The sequence below is a fragment of the Pan paniscus genome, chromosome 6, assembly GCF_029289425.2.
Source record: "Pan paniscus chromosome 6, NHGRI_mPanPan1-v2.0_pri, whole genome shotgun sequence".
NCBI classification, from domain to species: Eukaryota; Metazoa; Chordata; class Mammalia; order Primates; family Hominidae; genus Pan; species Pan paniscus.
The window spans coordinates 185,161,352-185,172,750 of NC_073255.2; the positions used below are offsets into that span (position 1 = coordinate 185,161,352).

The following is an 11,399-nucleotide window of genomic DNA, read 5'->3' on the forward strand; positions in this document are numbered from 1 at the left end:
ACATTATCCTAGATCGCTCTGTGCTCATGTCACTTTATGACAGCACCATAACAGCCAACTCGTGATAGGCGCTTTGGTCATATGTTGGTTGATATCCATAGTCAAAATATACTTCGTGCCTGTATTAGTTCGTTTTCACGCTGCTGATAAAGACAGACCTGAGACTGGGTAATTTATAAAGGAAAGAGATTTAATGGACTCACAGTTCCACATGACTGGGGAGGCCTCACAATCATGGCGGAAGATGACGGAAGAGCGAAGGGACCTCTTCAATGAGGCAGGCAAGAGATTTTGTGCAGGGAAACTCCCCTTTATAAAACCATCAGATCTCATGAGGCTTATTCACCATCACGAGAACAGCCTGGGAAAAACCCACCCCCGTGATTCAATTACCTCCCACCAGGTTCTTCCCATGACATATGGGGATGGATGATCACAATTCAAGGTGAGATTTGGGTGGGGACACAGAGCCAAACCATACCAGTGCCCAACAGCATAAGAAGAGCTTTTTCCAATGATGTATAGTTTTCCTCCCCAGGTGGCATGGCCTTGTTCAGAATTTTGGAGTCTATATTGACATGCTTTTAATGGGGTTTGCTAGAGATGGTGTCTTTATCAAGCATGGATTCCTCTAGCACCATGGGATCTGCTGAGCCATATGGCCCCAGTAGCAGGGCCATTTGTTCCACAGCTTGGACCTGCTGCTAAGCCCCCTCTTGCTCTGGGACCCACTCAGAACTACCCTCCATATGCAGGTACTTGCTGGGTGTCAGAGAGAAAATTGCTGCCACTAGTAAGCCTGAAATTGGAAAAAGGATCCAAGAGCAATGACAGCATCTGCCACAGAAGGCAAAAATTCTGCACTCTTTTAAGTGATTTTTGTAAGTCATAATAGTAAATTTAGTAAATCAGGTTTTCTTAAATGTTGCAATGATTGTCTAAATACGAGAGAATACTCAAAGAATTCAAGATTACGGATTATTACCACACCTATATAAACACACCTAAACTGAATGCAGTGACTCACACCTGTAATCCCAGCACTTTGGGAGAGTGAGGTAGAAGGATCACTTGAGGCCAGGAGTTCAAGACCAACCTGGGCAACCTAGTGAGACCCCCCAACTTCTACAAAAATAAAAATTAAAAAATTAGCCAGTCTCTCTTCCTCGGTGCCGCCTACGGAGGTGACAACCATCTACTTGACATGATGGCTGACCTCAGACCCCTCATGAAGCCCAAGATTGTCAAAAAGAGGACCAAGAAGTTCATCTGGCACCAGTCAGATCGATGTGTCAAAATTAAGTGTAACTGGTGGAAACCCAGCAGTATTGGCAACAGGGTTCGGAGAACATTCAACGGCCAGATATTGATGCCCAACACTGGTTATGGGAACAAAAAAACAAAGCACATGCTGCCCAGTGGCTTCTGGAAGTTCCTGGTCCACAATGTCAAGGAGCTGGAAGTGCCACTGACGTGCAGCAAATCTCCCTGTGCAGAGATCGCTCACAGTGTTTCCTCCAAGAACCACAAAGCCATATGGAAAGGGCAGCCCAGCTGCCCTCAGAGTCACCAACCCCAATGCCAGGCTGCGCAGCAAAGAAAATGAATACACAGCTCATGTGCATATTTTATTTATGTTTAAATAAAACCATTAAAACTGCCAAAAATTTAGCCAAGTATGGTGACACGTGCCTGTAGCCCTAGCTACCCGGGAGGCTGAGGCGTGAAGATTGCTGGAGCCCAGGAGTTTGAAGGCTGCAGTGAGCTATGATTGTGCCACTGCACTCCAGCATGAGTGATACAGTGAGATCCCATCTCTAAAAATAAATTAAAATAAGATAAAATCATAACAAATAAACACACCTTAAAATGTGAATTATTTCTTCATCACCTGTATTAGTCAGGATTCTCTTAAAAGGACGGAACTAATAGGATATAATAGGAGATATACATATATATATTATATATATATAGGAGTTTATTAAGTATTAACTTACATGATCACAAGGTCCCACAATAGGCTGTCTGCAAGCTGAGGAGCAACGAGAGACAGTCTGAGTCCCAAAACTGAAGAACTTGGAGTCTGATGTTCGAGGGCAGGAAGCATCAGCACGGGAGAAAGACATGGGCTGAGAAGCTAGGCCAGTCTCTCCTTTTCACGTTTTTCTGCCTGCTTTATATTCTCTGGAAGCTGATTAGATTATGCCACCAGATTAAGGGCTGCCTTTCCCAGCCCCCTGACTCCAATGTTAACCTCCTCTGGCAACACCCACACAGACACACCCAGGATCAATACTTTGTATCCCTCAATCCAATCAAGTTGACACTCAGTTTTAAACATCACATCATCTCTCTACTTTTTAAAAAATATCTTCCTGGGGAAATGATTTTAAGGAGGTTAATTGATTGAAAATTCAGAATCAAAGAATTTCCAGACCACTGGGGACACCGCTCCTCAGGATGTTTAACAAAATGCTCCCCAGAAACTATTGAGATGAAACCCACTGAATGGCCATCATTGATCTGACAGGTCAATGGAGTTTTTCTAGCTCTATTTCCATCAACAAGGTTTTAAGCAATCCCGTAAGTTTCAATTTCTTGAAACTCAATTCCTTTCCCCTAAATGACCTATGTGTTAAAATAAATGTGGACGTTTTAAAGTCCCTGGGTTTCACTTCATCTTGTGGATAAAACCTTATTGTGTAACCTCCTGAAATGCAGTCTGGTGTATACTGGTAGAAAATGCACGCCTTCATCAGTCCCTATTCCACCCCCTTGCTTTTTTATCTTTTTCTTCATCTCATTGACCACCTTTTTTTTGAGACGGAGCCTCACTCTGTTGCCAGGCGGGAGTGCAGTGGTGTGATCTTGGTTCACTGCAACCTCTGCCTCCCGCATTCAAGCAATTCTCCTGCCTCGGCCTCCTGAGTAGCTGGGACTACAGGTGCCCGCCACCACGCCCAGCTAATTTTTTTTTTTTTGTATTTTAGTAGAGATGGGGTTTCACCATGTTGGCCAGGATGATCTCGAGCTCTTGACCTCGTGATCCGCCTGCCTCAGCCTCCCAAAGTGCTGGGATTACAGGCGTGAGCCACCGCACCCAGCCTGACCACCATTTTTAATTACTGTGTGTGTGTGTTTTTTTTTTTAGAGATGAATTTTGGTTTTTAATTTTTTTAATTTATTTTTTAATCTTTTATTTCCAAAGATTATTGGGGAGCAGGTGGTGCTTGGTTACATGATTAAGTTCTTTAGTGGTGATCTGTGAGATTTTGGTGCACCCATAACCTGATGAATCACTGTTTTAATGAAGAGGAATAAAACCTACACACGTCATTCTGCCATGATGCCTCATACCACCTGAAAGAGTACACAGTCACACATGGAACATACACAGTCACTAACCTAACTGGAGAATGGTACAAAATACAATCGTTACAGGTCGTGCTAGGAATATTTCCAGCATATGGACAGCCTGTCTTCCTGGGATAGGCACCTGGAAGTCCCTGAGGCCTTATCTCCCTTCCTCTTTCCTTCTCCATCACTCTTCTCTCCACAGTACCAAGTTCACCTTGCTGGAGCCTCTAGGGCTCAGGCTGGTAAGCGCGCTTTTCACCCTGTGAGAAAGGCCTCTTCACGCAAGGTCCTGGCATGCTGCCTCTTGTGTTCAAGGTCAGCAGGGCTCATCCACTTTGGTCCTCTGTACTTCAAAGGGAAGCATTTGAAAATTAGTTTTGTTTTATTTTATTTTGAGATGGAGTCTCACTCTGTCGCCCAGGCTGGATAGAGTGCCGTGGCACGATCTCGGCTCACTGCAACCTCTGCCTCCCGGGTTCACGCCATTCTCCTGCCTCAGCCTCCCGAGTAGCTGGGACTACAGGTGCCTGCCACCACGCCCGGCTAATTTTTTGTATTTTTAGTAGAGACGGGGTTTCACCACGTTAGCTAGGATGGTCTAGATCTCCTGACCTCGTGATCTGCCCGCCTCGGCCTTCCAAAGTGCAGGGATTACAGGCATGAGCCACCACACCTGGCCTCTTATTTTTTTGAGACAGAGTCTTGCTCTTGTCACCCAGGCTGGGGTGCAGTGGCATGATCTCAGTTCACTGTAACCTTAACCTCCTGGGTTCAAGCAATTCTCCTGCCTTGGCCTCCCAGAGAGTTGGGACTACAAATGAGCACCACCATGCCCAGCTAATTTTTGTATTTTTAGTAGAGACAGGGTTTTGCCATGTTGGCCGGGCTGGTCTCAAACTCCTGACCTCAAGTGATCCACCCACCTTAGCCTCCCAAAGTGCTGGGATTAAAGGCTGAAAATTATTTTTAATGCAATTTTTATGCAGATGATATATGCTGCCTGGAGCAAGGAAGGGAAGAAATAAAGGATGAAAGGAACACCAAGAACCCCAGATCTTTCCCTACATTTTTCCCTCCAGCAAGGATCTCATTACTCCCAAAGCACTCTTAACCTACCCCACCATGACACAGGGGCTCACCAGTTCCTCTGCCTCTCCACCGCGATCATTCTACAGGTGATCCAGATTCACAGTGGAAGAATCAAAAACGAAAACTAAGACTGTAGCTCCAATATTGCTAGGTCTCACCTCTAAGTGTATTAAATATTCTCAGAAAGGGCTGGGTGCAGTGGCTTATAACTGCAATTTCAGCACTTTGGGAGCCCAAGGCAGGAGGATCGCTTGAGCCCAGGAGTTTGAGACCAGCCTGGGCAAAACAGTGAGACCCTATCTCTCCAAAAAAAAAAAAAAAAAAAGCCAGGTGTAGTGGCATATGCCTGCAATTCTAGCTACTCAGGAGGCTGAGGTGGGAGGATTGCTTGAGCCTAGGAGGTTGAAGTAGCAGTAAGCTATGATGTGGCACCACTGCACTCCAACCTGGGCAACAGAGTGAGACCCTGTCAAAAGAAATAAAAGAAAAGAAAGAAAGAAAAGAGAGAAAGAGAGGAAGGAAAGAAGGGAGGGAAGGAGGGAAGAAAGAAAGAAAAGAATGAACTTCTAGCTCTTGTAGGTAGCCTAAATTAAATTTATGGACTGTTCCTATAATATTCGTTACTGATTCAGGAACTGTCTCCAATCTGAAACTCCTTGAAGAAACCTAGAACCTATTTTCAGCCTTCTCACCCCAGTCAACTCTGTCTGTTCCTCCCTGGCACAATGTAAAACACTTAGCTGTGTAATCCAAGTGTTGACTGGCCTCGCTGCCTAAAATATAATGAGAATGAGATAACATCAGCTTTAAAAAAAACTGTTGTAAAATATACATGCACAAATGTACCATCTTTATCGTATTTATGTGTCCAGTTCAATCATTTTCAGTAGAAACACATTGTTGTGCAGACATCACCACCACCCATCTTCAGAGCTCTTGCAAAACTGAAACTCTGTACACATTAAACAAGAATTCCTCATTTCCCCCTTCCACCAGCCCGTGGTAACCACTGTTCTACTTTCTGAATTTGACTACTCTACATACCCCTTATAAGTACAATCATAAAATATTTTGTGGGGTTTTTTGTGGTTGGCTTATTTCATTTAGTATAACGTCCTAAAAATTCATCCATGTTGTAGCATGTGGTAGAATTTCCTTCATTTTTAAAGCTGAATAATATCCCATTGTATGGCTAGAACACATTTTGTTTATTTATTCATCTGTGTGTGAACACTTGCATTGCTTCTAACTTTTGGTTATTGTCAATAATGCTGATTTGAACATGGGTATAAACATTAGCTTTTAATGCCCAAATTATTATGACATCCAGAGCCTCTTAACTAGATGCCTTTCCCAGGTATTTCTGAGGATCTACAAATAAAATGACATGCTCCACACATCCGTCCAGTGGAAAGCTTGCGGCCTTTGGTGGTATCAGGCCTCAGACTGCCGCTGTCCACCTCCCCGCTGCAGATGACTTCCTGTAGGGTCTGCATCAGCTTCTGAAGCTGTTGCTGTTCTCACACAGTGCGCTTTAGTCAAGCATGGGCAAGGACCCCTCGTGAACTTTCCATGGTGATAGATGAGACATAGCTTATACATTTAATAAGATAGCTTTAGAAGAAAATGACAGAAACTCCAATCGAAACTGACTCCAGCCAAAAAGAGAGAGTTCTTTGGTTCACAAAGCTGAAAAAGTACAGGCATATTCTTAATTTGGGCATGGCTGGATTCAGAGGCTCAGGTCTTCAGTCTGAAGATATGGCTTCAGGTCTTCACTCTGAAGACATGGCTGCACGTCTTCAGGATTCAAGTTCTCTTTCTTGGCTCTGTTTCGCTCTGTGTACTTTATTCTCCAAGTGGTGGTCCCTGGAAGCTCTAGGCTTGTTCCTTCCAAAGGTAAGAGGATGACTCTCCCTGACAGTCCTACCAAGACCCAAGCCTGGCTCTGATTGGCCCAGCTGGGGTCACATGCTCAGCCATGAACCAGTCACCATGGCCAGCGGTGCACAGTACTCACATCGGCCAGCTCTGTTGTCACTAGTGTACCCACGAAGCCATGGGATGGGGCCAGCCCTGTCTGAAACCCATGGGACGAGTGGGGAATCCAATCTTCCCCAGGAAAATTGAAGGTGCTATTACCAAAAAAGGGTGAGTTGAACATTAGGAGGGCAAAAACAAATGTCCACTACTCTTGGGGATAATAGGAAATAATTGCAATACAGAAATTCTTTAAAACTGAATTCTAGATAAGACTGCTTTCAGAATTTGTAAGGCACGGACCATTCAACAGGGTCCCTTCTGGCCCATGAGGCCCGGAGAAAGGGCAGTTTCTCCATGCCCTCTCCCAGGCCAAAGGCCACTTCCCCAGGCCTCATTCCCCATCCTGGGATTGTTGATCTTCTCAAGATCTTTGATGGTGGGAATATCCACTCTCTCTGGGAAAAATTCCCAATTCCTGCCAATAGTGCCGTCTGACCATAGGATTTCAACAAGACATTCACATCAAAACACAGTAGTTCAGCATGTATCAGACTTCTCAGCATCTGGCTTATTCAGTATGGAATAACATCATGAACGGGACACCAAGACTTCAAGCCACATGGGGTTTAGCCTGGCCAAACCCAGTTCCTTTTCTCCAGATGAAGGTTGGGCTTGTGTGTCTTTCCTGTAGTCCTGGAGACTTCTCTACATCTCGTGTAAAGACCTACATGAAAAAGAAGCCATATCACCCTAATGTCAGAGGCATTTGAACCAGAGCAACTCCATCTTGAATAGGAGCTGGGTAAAATGAGGCTGAGACCCACTGGGCTGCATTCCCAGACAGTTAAGACATTCCGAGTCACAGGATGAGATAGGAGGTCGGCACAAGATACAGGTCATAAAGACCTTGCTGATAAAACAGGTTGCAGTAAAGAAGCTGGCTAAAACCCACGAAAACACAGACGGTCACAAGAGTAACCTCTGGTCATCCTCACTGCTACACTCCCACCAGTGCCCTGACAGTTTACCCATGCCATGGCAACGTCAGGAAGGTACCCTATATAATCTAAAAGGGGGAGGCATGAATAATTCACCCCTTGTTTAGCGTGTAATCGAGAAATAACCATAAAAATGGGCAACCAGCAGCCTTCGAGGCTGCTCTGTCTGTGGAGTAGCCATTCTTTTATTCCTTTACTTAATAAACTTGTTTTCACTTTACTCTATGAACTCGCCCTGAATTCTTTCTTGCACGAGATCCAAGAACCCTCTCCTGGGGTCTGGATCTGGATCCCTGTCCAGTAACACTAAGATCAACCCATAACTTACTGATCTGGAATTGTGAGTGTGAGGTGGTTTGGAAGGATAATTCATCTGAAGCACTTAGCATCAGAGAGCTCAAGAAACAGTAGATATCAGTTTTTTAAATTACAATACAAATATTCCAGGCAGGGGCTGTTACTGCTCTGGCAGAGACAGACGCATCCAATGCTGAAGGAGGAAGTAGGAAGCCCGCCGTTAGGAGAATGGTCTCTTAGCCAGAAAGGAAGGGACAGGGGAAGGGGAAGAGGCTCTCCCAGGATGGGCAAGAGAAAGATGGAGCACAGCAGCTGCTCAGTTGCTCCTTGAAGGACCCCACCCTGAGAGCCTGAAGGCAGCTGCTGTCAGCCCCCAGGAGGCCTACAGACCAGAGCCCAGAATAGACACCAGGCTGCTTGGGGCAGTCTAATCTCACGGAGGGTTTTAACACTAATGTTGCAGAGCCCATGTGTCTTTCCACCATGCCACTGCCATCCATGCAACAATCAACACAGAAGGAAAGGGTCAAAAGTCGCTTATGGAGCTTTGCATTTGCACATGGGTGTTTCTAAGTCAGATGCTAATTAATGCTTGGGGGGGCTGCCAAAACCTTGTTTCTGAAATATTTTCTAGACCCTTTAAATTCATCAGTATAGACACAATGACGATAAACATTTTTATAGTAGACTTTCACACAAGACAAAGATCAAAGGCATGTGTAATCGATGATAAAAGGAAGTGTTTCGAGTGATAAAAAAGTCATTCTCAAGTATATCTTGGTGTCGATTTTATTTTTAATAGCTCAGCTATGAGACTGTGACTTTGTGCATATACTTAAAACAGAGCTAACATTGGAAGCCTCTAACTTCACAGTTAGAGGGTCTTCATGCCCAAAGCACCTCCAACCATCCAAGCCATGATGGCACTCATTCTGCTGTTCCATCCCTTTTCTGAAGATTTGCAGAAGTCATCCTGAGAGTCCTTGGCACTATGCTTATAATTTGGACTTTGAACACCACGTGAACTCTGGCACCTGGTTATGGGGGTCCAGTATCCACAGCCCCCAGTGGGAATTATGGCATTTCTCTTTTGTAGCATACAATACCAAATAATTAGGCTTTTTCTGTGAAAATAAACTGCTTTTAATACATGTATTATTAAACCAATAAAGCATTAATATTTACTAATTACTAATTTAAGCAAAGTAAAACCTATTTCAGAGTAAGGGAAAAGCATGCAGAAACACACATTGTTATGAGTTGTTGATAAACAAGGCTTAATATAATCCTGGTTTTCCCCATTCTATCTTAAAGGGACATTTCAAACTCTTGCTTTCATAAACAAACCTTTGTAATTTGAAAGAGTCCAGGTTTTTATAATGATCAGGTTCCTTAAAATTAAACGACAGTTTTCACTTTTCTTAAAGGGAAAAGTGTTCAAAACTTTCTCACAGAGAGAAAGCATTGATTTTCCTCTGAGTTCCTCCCATGAACTGTCTTGATCGCTGCCAACTCAGTTCCTTCTGTATTCTGTGCACGTGGAATACACTGTTTTCTGCTTAACGAGTTATTTCCAACCCCATCCCCAGCCACACCTCAGTTCCACAAGTGTTCGTGGCTCAATGACCTAGGGACCCCAAGCATTCACCATAAATAAGGCTGTTTACTGACCTATTTTTACTAGGACTACTGAGATATGCTGAACCCTGGCGGGGGTGGGAGTCGGGGGGATTGAAGGTACACTTCTCCCTAGCACCACTAGTCATTGTTCAGATATTTAAATTTCACAAACAGAATCAATGGCCTGCTGGGGGCATTGTCATTTACACCGAGCAGGGCCATCTGTCGCAGCACTGGCATTTTCAGGCATTTTAGATGACAGCATTGCGGGATCTCTTTCTTTGTTCGTGGATTTCAGGATGAAGTCCTTCAATGGGGCTTCATGACTGACCAAGGTTTGAAATTGATAATGTCCCCAGATGGGGACTTGCTGATGTGGCTGCATTCACAGCAATTAGAAGATAATCTGGTGTAAAAACTGTCCAGAGAGCGAGGGGCACAGAATCCCTGAGCTCAGGTTGAGCAGGACAAGAGAAAGCCAGATCTCCATTCCAGAGGCAGAGTTTTCCACTTTTCCCTAAGGGGTCGTCTCAGCAGCCGGCCTCTCAGCTACAACGTGTGGAAATCTCACTGCCCGATGTGCTAATCACAGAATTGCACAGGTACTCCCTGAATCCAACTCGGGTTATTAAAACAACAATGAGGCTTAGGCATTTGGCTCAGTCCACCCCCAGGGTGACCAGCTGGTCACCTCACTCCGCACCCCAAATCCGGGGGATTCATTCATTGTCTAGGAATAACTTCTTCCACCTTGGGAATTCTCTGGTTTACTCTCACCTAGGTCCACTGGTCTTGACCAAAATGTGAGGTGTCCTTAACTTAAGGTTTTGACTTTTAAGAGGCAGTCGAGGAAATAATATTATGAGGTCTGTCTATTTCTCTAGTGGTCAAAGACAGATAAGTAAAAAGGCAAAGCTAGAGTCCGAATGTATGGCTGCAGGTTCAAGATTCCAGGCCGAGTTCTTGGAACTCCAGCACCTCTAGACTCACCAGCCCCACCAGCCCCTCTGGCCCCTCCAGCCCCACCAGCCCCTCCGGCCCCTCCAGCTCTGCTGCAGGAAATCTTGCCTCAGGGAATCATGATGCACCACCCAAGGAAGTATTTGCAGAAAAAAGAGATTCCACTATTGCCTTCCCTCAAGGGTGGTGTTGAGCCCATTAAGCTTTTCCCCAGCAGTACACAGAGTAATCTTAGGGATTCTGGTGGGAAAATATCCCAAATTCTGCTTCCTTATGCTTCACCACATGACCCTAGGGCACACGCACTAATCAAGAACAGCCCAGGGCATCCTGTCACCCCCCACGGTGCACCTGCAAACTGGCTTTTACAGCAACCTTGTCTTCCAAATGGGTCCGTATCTTTCTAGGCATCTTTTGTAACGCTAACCTGTTTGGCATTACCCAGAAATGCTAACATTTCTACCACTTTAACTAATCTTAAGAGATTAAATCACACTCCATGATACTCCTGACAACAAATAGCATTTTAACCAGTAATTTACGATAAGAAGATTTTCAATCAGTGGGCTAAGCCCTTCCCTGGTGATTTAAGAAACTGCCAGCCTCGATGGAGATTCTTCCATCAATTCCTCATCATTATAAAAGAAACAATGGAGGAAAAACTCATCCAATTAAGTGACAATTCCAATGTGTAAATCTTATAAAATTTTTTGCATTTGTGATATGGGTTCTACACTAAAAACGCAACTTGTCTAATCTGAATGAGATGAAAAATCCTGAAAAAGGATGTTATCCTCAATATTTTGTTTGTGCCTCTTGATTTAGTCAACTCCCAACCACTTTTTCATCCTTCCCCGCCAAACCCCACTACAAAATGTTTCTCATTATGACCTGAGACATTAATTCTGATTGTAGAGGTTTTAGATCATTTCTTCTAGGTGTTAATCAGTTCTGGCCATATGGTGAGGGTGAGGTAATCATTATTACTTTACAATGAATGCCCTTAATTACTTTTTCAGTAGTAATATTAGTCCTTCTGTTTATTTGAGTACCTAAGAGCTGCAGGCAACGTGATCTGAATTACATGGAGGACAA

General features: G+C 44.3%; 1 pseudogene; it reads left to right on the forward strand.

Annotated features, from left to right (window-relative positions):
* The first annotated feature begins 236 nt into the window (after positions 1 to 236).
* LOC100970449 (large ribosomal subunit protein eL32-like) lies at positions 237 to 9,759 on the forward strand (annotated as a pseudogene).
* The last annotated feature ends 1,640 nt before the right edge of the window (positions 9,760 to 11,399 follow it).